Raw genomic sequence first — 18,776 nt, forward strand, 5'->3', positions numbered from 1 at the left:
AGTCTAGGCTTAGGCTTAATCCTTGACTGGGAAACTGGCCAAAAGGGTCAGAAGTTGTACTGCTCTCTGCAACTGCCTGCAGCTCTTCTGCTTGCCAGAGGTCCCACAGACATAGACTACCTGGCCAACAGTATGCTGACATCCTTATGGTCACTGAGCTCAGCTGTTTCAGGTACACTCATTGCTAACAGGCGCACAAAATCACACACACACACCATGCAATCTCCATAGACAAATCCTGGTAGTAGAATGGGTCGTACTGAAGAGCTAGGTGACTTTGTACGTGGCATCCTCACAGGATACCTATGTCGCAGCAAATCAGTTTGTCAATTTACACCCTGTTAGACTTGTCCAGGTCAATCGTTAGTTCTGTCATTGTGAAGTGGAAGCATATAGGAGCAACCACAGCTCAGTCATGAAGCAGTAGGCCACACACAGCATGACCACAGTGCTGAAGCAAGTGGCAAATAACAAAGCGCCTTTCCTCAATTGAGACACTAACTCAGGAAGCGCTGTCGGCGTGGGAACTAGCAAGTGGCAGGGGAATGCAGCCTGGGTGACTGCACAGTATCAGATGTAAAGTTTGGTGGAGTGGATATAATGTTCGGGGCTGTTTTTTCATGGTTTGGTCTAAGCCCCTTAGTTCCAGTGAAGGTAATCTTAATTCATCAGCATACTAAAACATTTTAGATAATTGTGTTCTACAAAGTTTGTGGCAACGGTTTGGGGAAGGCCACTTTCTGTTCCAGCATGAAGTGAGGTCAGTATATCCATGGTTTAATAAGACTGGTGTGGAAGAAATTGACTGGCCTGAACAAAGCCTTGACATCAAGCCCACTGAACACCTTTGAGATTAATTGAAATGCTGGTTGCGAGTAAGGTCTTTCCGTAGAACATCGGTGTCCAGCCTCACTAATGTAACTTGGCTGAATGGGCTCGAATTCCTACAACCACTCCAAAATCTAGTGGAAAGCCTTCCCGGAAGAGTGGAGGCCAACACACATTAGTGCCCATGGTTCTGGGATGTTCAGCAAGCACATATAATGAGGTGTCCACACGCTTTTGGCCAGGTAGTGTATCTAACCTACGGACATACAGAAAGCAAAAACCTGCATGACGGAACAATGTTGGATTTATTTTCACCATGACTGGTTTTTGTCTGTATTTGCATGATTTGCACTGTCATGCGTCATAACAACAGGGATTGACAAAGGCATTGGTAGACAATTTCATCATTGTGCGAACATCACTGAGTGTACTTATACAAATCTATATGGTATAGCCTATTGGTTTATAGTAAACTTATTAGAATGCACTCTAAAATAACGATAAAAGTACAGTATAGTAAATATATAAACAAGTGACGGTTATTGAACATGTGACTAACACGTAAGTTGCGCTACGACGTTATAACAGCGACGATGTCACTGGCCGATAGAAAATTCTCAGCCCCATTATACTGTAATCTTATGGGACCACCATTGTGTATGTAGTCTGTCGTTGACTGACATATCGTTTTCGGCGCATGACGGCTTCTCCTCGAATCCCCCAAGGCTGTTGCTGCTGACGTTTCCTCCACTACAGCAGTCGTTACTGTTCGGTCTGTCGTTCTGGGAAAGCAGAACTGGATGGTTTGCAACTGACCGTTGTCTGCAAGGCTGCCGGATGTTGTGATTATATGATGCAGGAAGTGGAGAGTCTTTATTTCCTGTAGGCAGACCTGTATCCTCCTCTGATACAGTTAACATGTTTGACCTAGTTAATGAGTTGACAGACCTGTTTGATAAAGAGCCAAGCTGCCAAGAAAGTCAAAAACAGTTTTTGCTTTTTGTCATATTTGTTTTGGAATGTATCTGTGTCACACCAAGACCGTGCTAAGAGTGGTATGTTTTATTTGTTTCAGTGTGCAATGAATGTGTTTCCAGAACTCTGATGCCTTCTTTTTGGGCTATTCTGTTCTTCCATTTTGTTTTGTCCTGCCTGTGAGATATTCATGCTCGTTCTGCTGTGTACAGACAGGCAGAGATACAGAGGGAGCCAGCCAACTTGTCAGCCAATGTCACATCAATCCCAGATACCAGCTGTCAGATCATAGCTGCCCTAAAACCACAGTTTCTTTGGAGAGAGGAGGATAAAGATGTTTGTGCGAGAGAGAGACGGAGAATGGCTGGTGGTGTGCAGATGGCTCAGTAATCTTCACTGACTTCTTTTCCAGAACCTTTTCCAGCATGAGCCTCTCACTTCCACCTCTCCCAATCCAGACTTGCTGAATGAACTCAAGAAACAAAGTGCAATGGTGAATAAATTAGCATCCACTGGGCCTAGTCGGTGTCTGAGCTGGCGTGTGCACTTTGCAGGGAGGATAGGGTGTGCTGGGAACGCTTCAGTACCTGTGGAATGTGTGGGAAGGTCAGGCACCTGTCTGCAGTGATGTGGCTGAGATGCACAGGTGGCAGGGCTGCTCTGCTGCTGGGACAGAGAATGAGGCGCTCTGGAATTTCCACGGTGATTTCTGAAGTGTCTATTAGTAACGTAACTGCTGGGCACTGGACCAGGAACAAGAGAGCTGCAAGAACCACCCAGCCCCAGGGGACTGGTGTCTTCTACATGCTGTCAGAACTGCATCTACATGCTTAATTATTTATTTGCAGAAGACAGTGCTATGACAACAAGGGTACAGCCACAGGGATAGGCAGAGGTTTCCCAGTGAAATGTACAGCTAGAATCATGTAGCTACTTGGAGTATTTCATGTTATTCAAATCTGAATGGACAATAGGTCCAATCCCATGATTGCTCTGAGGCAAGGCAGACCAGAAATCGTTCCACTTTAATCTGTGTTTATACATGTTAATCATTTACCAATATCCAGAATGTTCTCTGCTACAACATTCCAGTGTACATTAGAAGAATATTTAAAATAGTGCAATAGAATGTGGTATCTCGATTCTCCTCTTCTTGATGACATGATGATTCTTGAACAATTTATATTGATAAAGTGGGTAACCTGGTTACACCTGGAGACACATCTCAGAAGAATCTGAACTGAAGGACTCTTTTTTTTTAGACAGAGAAACGTGTCGAGCTACCCCAGAGCAAACTGAGAGGGGTACAGACGCAGTCAGTCAATTGATCATATTCATGAGAACGACGCTGACTGTCCCCGGTGCTGACTTCTCCTGGCGCTCTGAATCATGGGAGTGGCATTTAATAGGACAAATGCTGTTTTCTATTGTCTGCCTCTCAAAAGCTGTCGGCAAAGGCATGAGCAATAGTGTCAGTCCACAGGTAGAATTCAGAGCGGGATTCAAAACATGCAATGGTCTGTCAGCTCTCCAAAAACGTGGCGCTAAAAATATAAGCAAACCAAATGTTATAATGAGCTAAAACAACTCATTCCACCATAGGAGAAAAGGAAACTTTTTTATCGATGCTTGGCAATTTCACGTAGGTGAAAATATGACACATGAAGGTACCCTCATCTCTGCCCTGTGGTTTAAAAATGGCACATGACCCTGGGGTCAAACTGACCCCAAAAGCACATGGCGGGTGACTTCTCATAGTAACATAATTATTGTAGGAGCGTGTAAGAGCTAAGGGAATTATGGGACTGAGCATTTTCATTCCAGGGCTTTTAGTTGTTATTTTGATGGTCTGGAAACCCAGTGGGTGTCCTTCATACACACTCAAGCCCATCACATGCGGCCGCTGTTTTTATTCTGCTATTTGTCATTTAATTTGCTGTCATGCACTTTTTTTACATATATTTTGTGGTAGATATTATAGACAAGATACCAGCATTTACTTCTTTCTGCCCAGGATGTACCCCAGCCATGTGCCCTGTGCTGCAATGGCTGAATGCTGACAGATTGCCTGCTGTCACCTAGTGGTGACAGATAATATAACACATGCTGTAAGATTGTTTTCTGCTGATGGGTACTTGACATTTGTGAAAGAATGGGTCATTCTGAAGAGCTCAGTGAATTTAAGTGTGTTTCTGTCATAGGGTTCCACCTTTGCAAGTCAGTTTGTGAAATTTCTTCCCTGCTAGATATTCTACAGTCAACTGTAAGTGGTATTACTGCAAAGTGGAAGCGTTTAGGGACAACAGAAACTCAGCCATGAAGTGGCAGACCACGTAAAGTAACAGAGCGGGGTCGCCGAGTGCTGAGGTGCAAGATGCATAAAAGTCGCCAACACTCTGTTGACTCAATAACTGCAGAATTCCTCTGGCATTAACCCCAGCACAAAAACTGCACTGGGAGCTTCATGGAATTGGCTTCCATGGCCGAGCCTCACATCACCAACCTCAATGCCAAGCATCGGATGGAGAGGTGTAAGAAACACCACCGCTGGACTTTGGATGAAGTACGCATCTCTGTCTGGCGGTCTGATGGACGTGTCTGGGTTTGGCAGATGCCAGGAAATCATTACCAGCCTGACTGCATTGTGCCAGCCGTAATGTTTGGTGGAAGGGGGATTATGGTGTGGGGTTGTTGTTCAGGGATTGGGCTTGGCCTCTTAGTTCTAGTAAAAGAAAAACAAGGTCAATAAACACATGATTGGGTGATTTTTGGTGTGGAGGAATTTGACTGGCCTGCACAGAGCCCTAGAATGGAGACTGCAAGTCCAACGTCAGTGCCTGACCTCACAAAGACTCTTCTGAATGAATGGGCAAAAATTCCCATAGAAACACTCCATAAACTTGTGGAAATCCTTCCCAGAAGAGTGGCAGCTGTTACAGCTGCAAAGCAGGGACCAACTCCATATTATTGCCTGTGGATTTAGAATGGGGTGTCATAAAAGTTCCTGTAGGTGTAATGGACAGATGTCTCAATATTTTTGTCCATAGAGTGTATATGGGGTTGACCCTAGACAGGGGCCAATCTGTTGCAGAGCATATAATTACACAGGCAATAATATGGAGTTGCTCCCTGCTTTGCAGCTGTAACATACTCAATGGGCAAGAATCTGAGTCTGATTTAGAGATATCAGCTACTCTAACTGTCTGTCTGTGGACTGTGGGCAGAGACTGGAGTACCTGAAGGAACCCGTGTGGCATGAGGAGAACCTGCAAAGCAATCAGTGATTGAAAGTGTACAACAATCTTCAGCCTGATCGACGAATAAATCAATCCTCTGAGCCAATTGTAGCTGCAAGCCAAAGTGCAAAAGCATTTTATATTTAAATCCGGCGGGGGTGTTTCCATTCAGTTCCCAAAATATTAATCAAAGCAAAGATTATTACTTTCTGCCAGGATAATAATAATAATAAATACAAACTCCTTCAAGTTATCCTACAAAATTTAAAAAAATTGTCTTCCTGTCTTACTTCCTGTATCTTTGGAAAGGATGATTTGTTTGGGGGAAAAAAGCCTTTTATATGGTTTGATGAAGGATCTCGTTTTCTCTTTCTTTACTTTGTTCCTACACAAAATATATTACTCATAAACAGGAGCTGGAGGAGGTACCTGGGGAGAGGGAGGTCTGGGCATCTCTGCTCAGACTGCTGCCAATGTGACCTGGACCTGGATGCGTGGTGCACAGTGGAATTTGCAAGGACACCTTTATTGGTCAGAGAGTTTTTAAAGACGCAGCGTCCTCTAGTGGACAAAAGGTAGCACAGGAACGATTGTCCCCAGCGTCACTGCTGGGATGTAGATGTGATCCCCTAACATAACATGTAACATATTATCTCAGCTATGTGTCCTGGACAGAAATGGGAAATGCACACATAAACTCACAACGGTCACGTCAGCTCCTCCAGTCCCTACATCCACTGATCCATACTGAGAAGAAGGCAATTTAACATGAAATGAGATGGCATTCTAGAGAACACGTTAGCATTAACTTAAAACACCAAAAGAGTAGCTGAAAACAGAATGACATTTTGGAGAAAGCCATTAACGTGAACAAAAAAGTAATTTTTCAAAGATTTTAATAACAAACACATTTACAGCAAATATAACAGCAATACCGGATAACGCATTTTAAACTTTTTTCCTAAAAATGGACATGGTACGTTTGATTAAATAATCTGCTCTTGCTGTTGATTGGGTAAGCTGCATGTCAATCATTGTTCTGCGAAAGTAGGAAGAGGTGGGACTTAACTGTGGACGAAAGCTAAAAAATTAGAATCTGAACTTTTCCGATCAGTAATGTTTACAATGTATGAAACAGAAATATCTTTTGAATGTGTAGTGTTTTTAGGTGATATCTAAGTGTTCTTTGTAGTGGTATTGTGTTTGCGAATCTGTTCGTTTTAGTTCAGTAATGTTTTGGCTTGGTGAAAACTGTGCTGAGCGCACTGCGTCCAGGACCCTGAACTCCAGGCCATTCTGGTTTGGGGCATGGAAATGAGCACATGAGTCTTGGTTTCAGACATCAGCAATACCACAGGTTATGCACATGATTTGCATGAAAACCTCTCTCTCTCGGATGGTGGTCAATTCCAGGCACAAAGATCTCACTGTTCATTCTTGGTTAAGACTTTTATCTCACGTGGTGTCCATCTTCTGCACAGACAAGCCTAAGGACAGTAAAGGTGATCATTTATTTGAATTTGTGTGTATAGATAATGTAAATGCACTATCTATATGGGATGTAATATGGGTTAAGTGATTGTTCTTTTGTATGAGTTATGTGACTTTCAGGTTTAAGTTTACAAAGCATTTCTGCATTGGAGTCCAGGTAGGGTGATAAGGCTGGTTTTGCAGGCTAGATGGTCCCGATGTGCATTGACTTTACTGTCTAGACCAGGGGTCACCAACATGGTGCCCATGGGCACCAGGATGCCCCCAAGGACCACATGAGTCACCCGCGGACCTGTTCTAAAAATAAACTCGTCAGTGAGCAGCGTCTAAAATTAAATTTTATCCTGTTGCTATTCTTCTTTAATCAAATTTGCTTTCATATAGATTTGAAAATGACAATATCTTAAAAAAAAAATGCATTTAAAACATGTTTATTATATATGAAGTTTAGGACGACAAACTGGCAGCCCTTCATATGGCTCAGTACCCGTGAAGTAGCTTTCAAAAAGGTTGGTGACCCCTGGTCTAGATGCTCTCGGACAGTGCACTTTGTTCAAGCTCGGTGACAGCAAACAGGATTTTTAATACATCTCAAAACCATGAACCTCACGCCTACCTTAATGTGAAGCCCGCAGTCGCTGGACTTCACGTCGGTTGATTTTTCTCCACTTTTAACATGCAAAAATGCTAACTAAAGTGGTCAAATTCAGCAATGGGAGATACTGAAAGAAATCTTTGGAGAAAACATGCAAACCCTAACTTCTTATTTTTTTCTTGAAATTGTAAATCATTTAAAAAATGATTTGTGATGTACAGAGCAGACTTGACATATCTTGTGAACACCAGTATTACTTGCTTGTCCATAAGTGCATCAGTCTTTTGTAGCTCTTTATCCAATACAGGGTTGCAGAGATCCTGGGACCTAACCAATATAACAAGGGGCAAAAGGCAGGCTATAGCCAAATACTTATTTTTACAAAGGTATAAACTGCAACCCAGTCTTCATTCCATAAAATTTTGGCACTGTCCATGAAATAAATTAAACACAAATGCTATTAACTGAAAACCAGTCATTATCGAAGTATATTATGCAATGTCTGACCACAGCACACCAAGGCACAGTAGAGAACATGATGACCGTAACATAGATGCATGCCGATCAAGACAGCTAAAGTGCCTTGGGACATTTAAAGAAGAAAACAAATCAATTACCTGTTAAAAAGGCAAAGTATCATCCTTTTTTTAGAAGCATGATCGCTTGTTGCAATTTATCTCTCCCAAGAGTAAAAAAGAAGTGTTAAATGTATGGTAGTGATATTAATTAACGCACCACTAATCTACAGTCTTCTGATTAGATCAGTACTTTCAGTTTCTTCCCCTGATTTGATCCTGCGTCAGAGAGCAGCCTTTGCTGATGGTGAATTCGAGTTTCTAATTTTAAGTCTAATTGTCTTATTTAGTGTAAGGAAGGTAGCTAAGTGGGTGGGCAGACCCAGGGCTGGATTGGCTATCTGGCAAACTTGGCATTTTCCAGGTGAGTCGATGGGGCTGTGGGCTGGCAAAATGTATAGTGGGGACCCCTCCCCCCACCCCATATGGGCCTGCATGGTTAAAAACCCAGGGCTGATGGTTAATCCCAGTCCAGCGTAGCAGAGAGCTGTAGGTAACGTGAAGTTCAGCATAGTAAAAGATGAAGAATAATTTTTTTGAATGGTACATTGTAGGGAACGGCAGGTGCGGACCGGCTATCGGGAAGTTCAGCAAATTTCCCGGTGGCCCGGTCCAATGAGGCCTAGTCCGCCCCTGCTGAACGGTCTCCAGATCTCAATGGTATTGCCAAATTATAATATCATTGTTTGTCACCAGATAATTTTCCGACATATTAACATCTTTCAATTTCCATTCATATCTCTTAACACCATAGAAACCACTGCCATTATTACGACATAATGCACTCTCGTTTGTTCTAAAGTATTTAAATGAATTGTAGTTATGCTAGGATGATGATGACTTAATGCAATTTCTGATTATAATAGCGGATTCATTTTTATTGCGATGTGGAGATCATAGTGTCACTGCCAAGAATACTTACACTCAGAGCACCTTTGTTGTGAGACTCAAGGGGAAAGCTGTTGAATTTAACCTTTAAAATGAGGGCAATTTCTGTTAGACTTTCTGTAAGTTTCATTAAACAGTGAGATGCTGGCATGCAAACAGACACACAAGTTGAGACAGAGTGTAGTATCCCAGGCTGAACCTAAACACCCATCTGACGCCTTCCCTGTTTGTGTTCTGCCAGATTGCACTCATAAACCATGCTGACCTGGCTGAGTGCTGCCATCTTCCTTTTCAGTAAGTGTCGTGAATCCGGTGATGCTGCTTCTCAGATATGCAGCCAAGTTTTATATATCCGGAGAGCGCCTAGCTTCTCCGCAGATGCTGAAACAATTCTGAGTTTCTCTGCAATGTAAGGACTGCAAGGCACATTCTTCCATCTATTTTCAATCACTCTGTATCCAGTGCATCTTTATGTGTGTGCTTGTTCTCCCGTGCTGTGTGTTTGTGTGTGTGTGTGTGTGTGTGCATGTTCTCCCCCTGTTGTGTGTGTGTGTGTGGGTTTGCATAGATCACATTTGAGGACCAAATTGTCCCCAAAATGTAGTAAAACCTGAAATTTCCCTACTTTTGGGGACATCTTTTGAGGTTGTCAAAGACCCTAAGTCCTTATAGATTCACCTTCTGGAACATTCATCACTGGTTGCAGAAGGTTAAAGAAAACACAGACCATGCTCATCCCTGTCCTTCATTACCACAGATTTCTCCGTGTCCCAGAAAATCAGGACCACCAGCTTGTTGGTTGGCCGGAGCACCAACCTAAGCTGTTACTCTACGGAGCACCCAGAGCCCACGGTGTTTAGATGCTACAAAAATGACAACTTTACCAGCCAGCTGTCACTGCACAATGTCAACCAATCCATTGGTGGGAATTACTGCTGTACATATGAGAATATATGTGGAAATCATTCATCAGAATGTGTACAAATCAACATAAGTAAGATCTGCACTTTTCTTTGAATTTATTTGCTTGTGTGTGTGTGTGTGTATATATATATATGTGTGTGTGTGCATGCATGTTCTCCCCTTGCTGTGTGTGTGTGTGCATGCATGTTCTCCCCTTGCTGTGTGTGTATGTGTGCACGTTCTCCCCTTGCTGTGTGTGTGTGTGCACATTCTCCCCTTGCTGTGTGTGTGTGTGTGTGCATGTTCTCCCCTTGCTGTGTGTGTGTGTGTGCATGTTCTCCCCTTGCTGTGTGTGTGTCTGCATGTTCTCCCCTTGCTGTGTGTGTGTCTGCATGTTCTCCCCTTGCTGTGTGTGTGTCTGCATGTTCTCCCCTTGCTGTGTGTGTGTGTATATGTGTGTGTGTGCATGTTCTCCCCTTGCTGTGTGTGTGTCTGCATGTTCTCCCCTTGCTGTGTGTGTGTGTATATGTGTGTGTGTGTGTGTGCACGTTCTCCCCTTGCTGTGTGTGTGTGTGTGCACATTCTCCCCTTGCTGTTTGTGTGTGTGTGTGCATGTTCTCCCCTTGCTCTGTGTGTGTGTGTGCATGTTCTCCCCTTGCTGTGTGTGTGTGTGTGTGCATGTTCTCCCCTTGCTGTGTGTGTGTCTGCATGTTCTCCCCTTGCTGTGTGTGTGTCTGCATGTTCTCCCCTTGCTGTGTGTGTGTGTATATGTGTGTGTGTGCATGTTCTCCCCCTGCTCTGTGTGTGTGTGTGCACGTTCTCCCCTTGCTGTGTGTGTGTGTATATGTGTGTGTGTGTGCATGTTCTCCCCTTGCTGTGTGTGTGTGTGTGTGTGCACGTTCTCCCCTTGCTGTGTGTGTGTGTGTGTGTGCACGTTCTCCCCTTGCTGTGTGTGTGTATATGTGTGTGTGCATGTTCTCCCCATTGTGTGTGTGTGTGTGTGTGTGTTTGTGTGTGTGTGTGCACGTTCTCCCCTTGCTGTGTGTGTGTGTGTGTGTGTGTGCACGTTCTCCCCTTGCTGTGTGTGTGTGTGCATATTCTCCCCTTGCTCTGTGTGTGTGTGTGTGTGTGTGTGCATGTTCTCCCCTTGCTGTGTGTGTGTGTGCATATTCTCCCCTTGCTCTGTGTGTGTGTGTGTGTGTGTGTGCACGTTCTCCCCTTGCTGTGTGTGTGTATATGTGTGTGTGCATGTTCTCCCCATTGTGTGTGTGTGTGTGTGTTTGTGTGTGTGTGCACGTTCTCCCCTTGCTGTGTGTGTGTGTGTGTGTGTGCACGTTTTCCCCTTGCTGTGTGTGTGTGTGCATATTCTCCCCTTGCTCTGTGTGTGTGTGTGTGTGTGTGCATGTTCTCCCCTTGCTGTGTGTGTGTGTGCATATTCTCCCCTTGCTCTGTGTGTGTGTGTGTGTGCACGTTCTCCCCTTGCTGTGTGTGTGTATATGTGTGTGTGTGCATGTTCTCCCCCTGCTGTGTGTGTGTGCATGTTCTCCCCCTGCTGTGTGTGTGTATATGTGTGTGTGCATGTTCTCCCCATTGTGTGTGTGTGTTTGTGTGTGTGTGTGTGCATGATCTCCCCTTGCTGTGTGTGTGTATATGTGTGTGTGTGCACGTTCTCCCCTTGCTGTGTGTGTGTGTATATGTGTGTGTGTGTGCACGTTCTCCCCTTGCTGTGTGTGTCTGCACGTTCTCCCCTTGCTGTGTGTGTGTGTGCACGTTTTCCCCTTGCTGTGTGTGTGTGTGCATATTCTCCCCTTGCTCTGTGTGTGTGTGTGTGTGTGTGCATGTTCTCCCCTTGCTGTGTGTGTGTGTGCATATTCTCCCCTTGCTCTGTGTGTGTGTGTGTGTGCACGTTCTCCCCTTGCTGTGTGTGTGTATATGTGTGTGTGTGCATGTTCTCCCCCTGCTGTGTGTGTGTGCATGTTCTCCCCCTGCTGTGTGTGTGTATATGTGTGTGTGCATGTTCTCCCCATTGTGTGTGTGTGTTTGTGTGTGTGTGTGTGCATGATCTCCCCTTGCTGTGTGTGTGTATATGTGTGTGTGTGCACGTTCTCCCCTTGCTGTGTGTGTGTGTATATGTGTGTGTGTGTGCACGTTCTCCCCTTGCTGTGTGTGTCTGCACGTTCTCCCCTTGCTGTGTGTGTGTGTGTGTGTGTGCATGTTCTCCCCCTGCTGTGTGTGTGTATATGTGTGTGTGTGCATGTTCTCCCCGTTGTGTGTGTGTGTGTTTGTGTGTGTGTGTATTTGTGTGTGCATGTTCTCCCCCTGCTGTGTGTGTGTATATGTGTGTGTGTGCATGTTCTCCCCTTGCTGTGTATGTGTGTGTGTATATGTGTGTGTGTGTGCATGTTCTCCCCCTGCTGTGTGTGTATGTGTGTGTGCACATTCTCCCCCTGCTGTGTGTGTGTGTGTGTGTGTGTTTGCATGTGTGTACATAGATAGATGACATTCTATCTAGATTGACATTCCACTGATATTCATATATACAGGTGCACTCACGTGTGACACCAAGAAGCCTTCAAAAGATATTCCAAGCCAGCAAAGTGACAGTAAGGGCAGCCGTTCCATTTCATGGGTCATTAGCAGCAGATGGTCTTTGCTTGTTTTGGTACCTCTTGCACAATGATTTGGCTATTTGTCGTTTGTTGTCGTTATTTCTTTACTGTTGCCAAATGGTCGCATTTTAATTAAGCTTATAGTATATTTCATTCTTGAATTTTGAACTCCACATTTGAAGACACATAGGCCCAACTGCAGAAAAGATCACACGTTGTTCTTCTGTGTGCAAGCTGCCCTCTTAACTCACCCAGAGAAAAACATGGCACATTAATCTTGCTAATATAGATGATATTTTTCTTTTTAAAGAAGTACTTTGTCAAAGATCCTAAGTCCTTCTAGATTCACCTTCTGGAACATTCATCACTGGTTGCAGAAGGTTAAAGAACACACACACCATACTCATCCCTGTCCTCCATTACCACAGATTTCTCAGTGTCCCAGCAAATCAGGACCACCAGCTTGTCAGTCGGCCAGAGCACCAACCTAAGCTGTAACTATACGGAGCCCCCAGAGCCCACGGTGTTTAGATGGTACCAAGATGACACCTTTATGCAGAGCACAAATACCAGTCAGCTGTCACTGGACAATGTCAACCAATCCATTGGTGGGAATTACTGCTGTATATATGAGAATATATGTGGAAATCATTCATCAGAATGTGTACAAATCAACATAAGTAAGATCTGCACTTTTCCTTGAATTTATTTGGTAAATCCATTATTTTGTCTTATGTGGCCAGAAAGTGACCTTGTTCTAAAGCTGGCTTTTGGTTTTTCTAAACTGCAACAGTAGACAACAGTACCGAGGTGTACGTCCTCATCGTGTGCGGCTTGGCAGCGGTGGTCTTCCTCTGTCTGTTCACCTGTGGAGCAAAATACTTCCTAAAGAGAGACATCGGTGAGTTTCATCCCTTAATTCACCAGTCAAAGCTCAGTCACTCCAACCACTAAACAGAAACTGTGGGTGCGTTTGTCAGAGGCAGAGCAACAGAATCCCACTTACCAAGGTTTTCTAAGCCTCATCTCTCCCACCACAAAATGAGCTGCTTCAGATCAGCCACACCTGACTGGGACCTTCACACAAAAGCCTGATTTTTTCCCCCCCACAGCCAGGGCCAGACACGAACATAAAGAGCAGAGACCAGTAACTGAAGTCTCCACCCTCTGGTGAGTGTCTAGCAATGCAACTCCACCCACATCCCTGCTGCTCCATAAACAAGGTTTCGGGGGTTGAAAGACTTACAGTATGTGGTTGTCTTAGCATCTAACTAGTGCTGAAGCCATAAGAATAGGTTTGGCTTCAGATCTGCACCCCCTATATGCACTATATATCATTGTGTTTAGCATTTTTTTTTCTGTGCTGGGCGTTTCCTGGCCCCATGAGTGGTTCGTGGGGAGTTGAGTTTGGGGTGTTGCATGCTATTGGTCTGTTCAGGCAGAGCAGGAAGTCACATATTTTTGCAGCAGAATAAGGGCTCATGAGAAAAGTGTTATTAGACACGCAACACGCAATGGCAATAATTTCATGCAAATCCCTGTAATTTAGCAGTGTGATGCTGTAACACCGAAAGCTCGATGTGATGACTGTGCTGTTCATCTGCCTTGCAGATTCCAAACAGAAATGCTGCTCCAGACTGAGACATGAAGACTTAAATGAATATGAATGGGTTTTCTTTCCTTGTTTGTCATACTCTAGACCAGGGGTGTCAAACTCCAGTCCTGGGGGGGCGGAGCCCTGTGTAGCTTAGTGCTTTCCCTGTTCCACCGCAAATGATCCAGCTCAACAGCTATGTGGTAATTAGCACAGGAAGTTGAATCAGGTGTGTTAAACGAGGGGAAACCCAAAAATGTGCAGGGCTCCGGCCCCCCAGGACTGGAGTCTGACACCTGTGCTCTAGACATTTGATGTTTATTATATATATAGTTATATTGCAACTGGTTGAGATGAATATTAGTTTAAAAACAGCCTCCCTGTGCAACCTCATTGCATTTCTTTCCAAACATTGTTGAATAAAAAACTGAGGATTTGAATGAAAGCTGTTGTCCCCAGCTGTGACGTCCCAGTGAGATAAGAGGAGGTTATCAGTGAGGGGAGAAGGCAGAGAGGAGGTGGTCAGGTACTGTAGGCCCACAAGGGAGAGGAAGGCTCTCAGGAGAGACAGGCCGGTTGAAGAGCAGGATGTGAGACGGGTTTAAGTGTCTCCTCGATGCCAGGTATACTCAGAATAGGTTAGAAGAGCTCTAAGAGTACACATACAGAGGAATGTGTGTGGGGGGGGGGGGGGCAGGGCTACGTCTATATTACACTGTAGGGACCAAAAACCTGTTATTTTCACATTGTGGGGAGGATTGCAAGTAATCTGAAGCCTATCCTGGTCATGGGTGTAAATTACAGAGGGGGTGGGGAGGTTGGAACCCAGTCAATAAATCAAAACTGGCTAATATAACCCCCCCAGTAATCATATTCTCCTCTAAATGGGTGGAGACATCAAGCCCCCCAATGTTCAAACCGAAGTTTCACCCTTGATTGCAGCTATAGCTGCAAAGCAGGGAACAACCCAAGATGGGGCCCCAACCCATTGCAGGGCTCAGTCACACACCATTCACTCACACACCATTCACTCACACACCATTCACTCACACACCATTCACTCACACACCATTCACTCACACACCATTCACTCACACTTTGGTAACTCCAACTAACCTCAGCATGTTTCTGGACAAGGGGGGGACAGAGTGCCCAGAGGAAACCCCAAAACAGCATGGGGAGGACATGCAAACTCTACACTTAGATGCTGGTCCCAGAGATGTGAGGCAACAGTGCTACCCACTGCACCACCATGTGATCACAGTCAAAAGAAGTAAAAATGCCCAAATTCTTGTATTTTGTTTGGTTACTCTTGGTTAAGGTTAGGGCTGGGTGGGGATTAAAGGTGTCATCGTTGGGATTATTGTTAGGCACTTAGAAGTGAATGGAAAGTCCCCACAAAGATACTGAGTGTGTGTCTGCATTATTTCCTGCTTTATGCCGATATCTTCCAGACCCTGTGACCCTCCATCAGACAACTGGGCACAGAAAATAGATGGATACAAAAATATTATCTATCAATCCAGTGTATTTCTGGTTGCAATTAGGAAAGGAAATGATAAAAGGAAGAAAGAAGAAAACAAGCAATTAAAATGGAGAAGTATGAAATGTAATAGTGGGCGGATCCAGGAACAGAACAGCATACCCCAGAGAAACATCCACCCAATATGCAGAGTAAACTATTCTTAGGGTCATAACAGATGTGCAGGGCTGCTTTTTTTTCTTTTTTTGGGGGGGGGCACACAGGTCACCTGACTCGTATGAGTGGCAGGTGGCTTGGGGACAATGCAGGTAAATTGGCTAATACAGAAGGACAGCTGTGAATGCAGCTTAATCAGGCTTTCATAATCCTACAAGCTCCGCCCCCATCCCTGAAGGCTCCACCCCTCTCTGTGGATGCCTATGCTTTCGTGGGTTGCTTGTTCCTCACATAGCATGCTGACCTGCGGGGCTCGTTAGCGAATGCGGGTGTTTATCGTCGCCGATGGAAAAACAGGGAGTTGGGCGAAGTTTAAAAGCTCATAGACTTGTACGCTCTCAGTCACCCCCTCAAACCAGTGTGAGATGATGATGGCAGGTGTCTTAAGCATCAGATTCTGCTCCCGCTTAAAAAATCCAGTCCTGTAGGGCAGCACATCAGAGTAAAGTTCGCAATGCAGTTCTACTGTAATCAGTCATCCAGTCATTTTATCATGATTCGCTGGCTGTAGTATTTCATTGTTTCTTCACAGAATGATTTTTCTATTCCCTGCCAAAATTAATTTTATGCCAGAAACATTTCCAGACTTTTTCGCTGCTTTTTCACTTTGGGTTTCAGCAGCTTTATATCATCATCCTCTCCCACGCCACAGTAATTACTTGCAATGGTCCAAATGAAAGCCCTCTCAGCACTGATATTTTTATTACAATCAGGTCCAACTGGACATTTAATCTGTAGCATTTCAAACCGAGACAGATGCGCTGTATAGTGTTTACAGACAATTAAAGGTAATGTTTTGTGGGGCATCACATGTATTAGATGTAAAAATTCAAAAGCATGCAGTTAGGTGAATTTTTGTCTTTAAATTGCCCATAAGTTGTAATGGACTGTCATCCTGTCCAGGGTATCTATCCCCTGCCTCATTCCCTATGCTGCCTCGGATTGACTCCAGGCTCTCAGTGACCCTGTCCTGTGATGTGTGTGATTACCTTATATCATCGTCTCCCAGAGGTAGCCAATGGAGTTGTCAGTAGGTTAAACCCCTTTCGTGATTGACAGCCCTGTCTGCTTTAGTTTGAGTTTGCTGTAAACAGCATGTAGACAACAACTTGAAGAGCATGTGAGGTATGATCTGAAGATCCCATCTCTCGTCAAGCCAAACTGGGCGACGATGTCCATGGATGGTGAGGCTCATTTAGAGGATGAGCAGCTTCTAGGTGAAGGAATTCCAGACACAGGTTTTGCTTGTGCATTTAGGTTGTTCCCCTGTTTGCTGTCTTAATGGTTTTTTAAAAAAAATCTCCAGTCACCATTTGGCACAGAATGTGTACTTTGACCTTTGGGTAAGATCTGAGTTTGCATGTAGAATATAGTGTAAAAAATAATCAGGGATATGTAAAGGTTAGGGTCAGTTCATATGGACTGGAGCTAAAGAAGTCAGCTAAACCCAAGTATAAATGGCTAAAAATGGAAACCTAAGTGAATTTCTCCCTTTGAGACAAATAACCTTGTTTGCATTCAATTTACTTAGCTGCCCATGATATCCCTTGTAACTTTGTAACTGTAGTGAGAATTTTCACAGTTACCGGTACTTTGGATATGGAAATGTTTCTCAAATGTTGTCTATGTTTCAGTAACAATGAAGCCTTGCATTTCCTTACTAAGTACTTGGTAAAAAATTGGTGTAACAGGGAATTTTTTTTTTTTTTAATGTGGTGACAGTGAAAAGATGACACAATGACTAACTAGTTAGCACTGCCCCCTCATAATTCCACATTTGGGGGTTTAATCCCCCACCCCATTTCTGCGCCTAAGGTGTTTGCATATTCCCTCCCTGTGTCGTGTGAGTTTCTTCACACATAAACTGTCACTGGATTTTATCTCTGCTTGCTACTTTTATAGTCTCCCATTGGCGTCTGGCCTTGCCCTGCTTTACCACTTCACTGTACAGTCTTTATTAGTTATACCTTTTTAGAGCTGCAATATTTTAATTTAGGTACTTTTTTGCATTGCAGGAAAATGAGCATGAGTGCAAAGCATGCAAATTGTTTTGCAGACACAGGTTCTGAGTTGTTGTAGCAGTCACAGCAGATCCCTAAAGGTCAAAGGTAGAGAGAAATACAAGAAACTACAATAACTAACATGGGGTAACTACAGCTAATAATCACATAGGGAAAAAAAACCCAAAGTAACAAGTGAACACAATCAGGGAACCAAGCAAGACTGGAAAATAAACCACAATGACCGACTAAGGAAGAGAACAAAGGCAGATACTTCAATACACTACTAACAAGATAAGAGGAAGGAGAGATAAAACCAAAACCAATCAACCAATTACTAAGGACTCCGAGCAACAAGGAACAGGTGGGTATATTACAATTTACAGGCATTGCAGACTAGAAAACAGTAAGGAACACTGAGGGCTATCAACACCAGAGATCAAGGAATATAAGCAAAGCAGAACATAACCAATCAAGGAATGAACAGGGTAACCATTAAGAACACAAAAGCAGAAGGTATTAACAATGCCAGATTCCAACGGATAAAATAAAAACAAAATATTAAATATGAGGTGAGACTTGCCTTAAGCCTGCCTTGAACTCATGACATATAGGATGTCTGCTTCTAAGCCACACACTCAGCCCGTTAAGCCACAGGGCAGGACACCAGGTAACCACCAAACAGGATGACCAGTGGGACCTGCTGGCCAAACGGGGAACAAGCACACAGGACGGGGACAGACAGGCACGACCCTAACATCTACTGCATGGGTCACCAAACTTTTCAGCCCTTAAAAGAGACTTGAGAACGTTTTGCCGACCAGAGGAGGGAGGTGGACCCCCCCCAGTATATTTTTAGAGTGATCAGTTATTGCAATATTTTTCACATTAAGATGGGAGCCCCTGCTCTACTGAATGAGATTTTGGAAGATATTTGTTTATTATAATACCTTTTTAAACCATGCGATATCCAGTAAGTATACCCAACACACCCTCAACTATGACTTCAAACCTGGAATTTTTCTGTTTTTGATACATTCTAAAGAGCGTCTAACATCATAACATCAGTGTTAGCTCAGGTACAACATCTCAGGTATGAGAGCCGTAATATCTGTGATGATCTTCTAGTTTCAAAGCATTTTTTCGGTAGTAGGTTCAAGGGTCTCGCTTACCGGAATTTGATGTACAGAGCTGGGACCCGGCGGGGGTCTATATCCTCAGCAGAGCCCCCCCCCCCTTAATAAAGAGGAGCGCTCCGGGCTGATTGATGAGGAGATATGAAGAACGTGCCCATACTCATCTTTGCAAGCAGGAGCTGGAGGCCACATCAGCCATGGGCGCCATGGCAGAGGGCCTCAGCCTGCGGGGGGGAGGGGGGAGGGG

The 18,776-nt window shown here is 44.2% G+C and overlaps 2 long non-coding RNA genes across 3 annotated transcripts; both read left to right on the plus strand.

Moving 5' to 3' along the window:
• Positions 1 to 6,472: 6,472 nt before the first annotated feature.
• On the plus strand, positions 6,473 to 9,578 carry LOC111855464 (uncharacterized). The gene is made up of 3 exons (XR_002840898.2): positions 6,473 to 6,541; positions 8,830 to 8,882; positions 9,346 to 9,578. It is a non-coding gene; the product is annotated as an uncharacterized lncRNA (long non-coding RNA).
• Positions 9,579 to 11,749: 2,171 nt separating this feature from the next.
• On the plus strand, positions 11,750 to 13,841 carry LOC111855470 (uncharacterized). 2 transcript variants are annotated; one of them, XR_011993428.1, is made up of 5 exons: positions 11,750 to 12,094; positions 12,529 to 12,780; positions 12,894 to 13,001; positions 13,213 to 13,270; positions 13,712 to 13,841. It is a non-coding gene; the product is annotated as an uncharacterized lncRNA (long non-coding RNA). The 2 variants fall into 2 exon arrangements; XR_002840902.2 differs by having other exon boundaries at positions 11,750 to 12,780.
• The last annotated feature ends 4,935 nt before the right edge of the window (positions 13,842 to 18,776 follow it).

This window comes from Paramormyrops kingsleyae, chromosome 10 (assembly GCF_048594095.1).
Source record: "Paramormyrops kingsleyae isolate MSU_618 chromosome 10, PKINGS_0.4, whole genome shotgun sequence".
NCBI classification, from domain to species: Eukaryota; Metazoa; Chordata; class Actinopteri; order Osteoglossiformes; family Mormyridae; genus Paramormyrops; species Paramormyrops kingsleyae.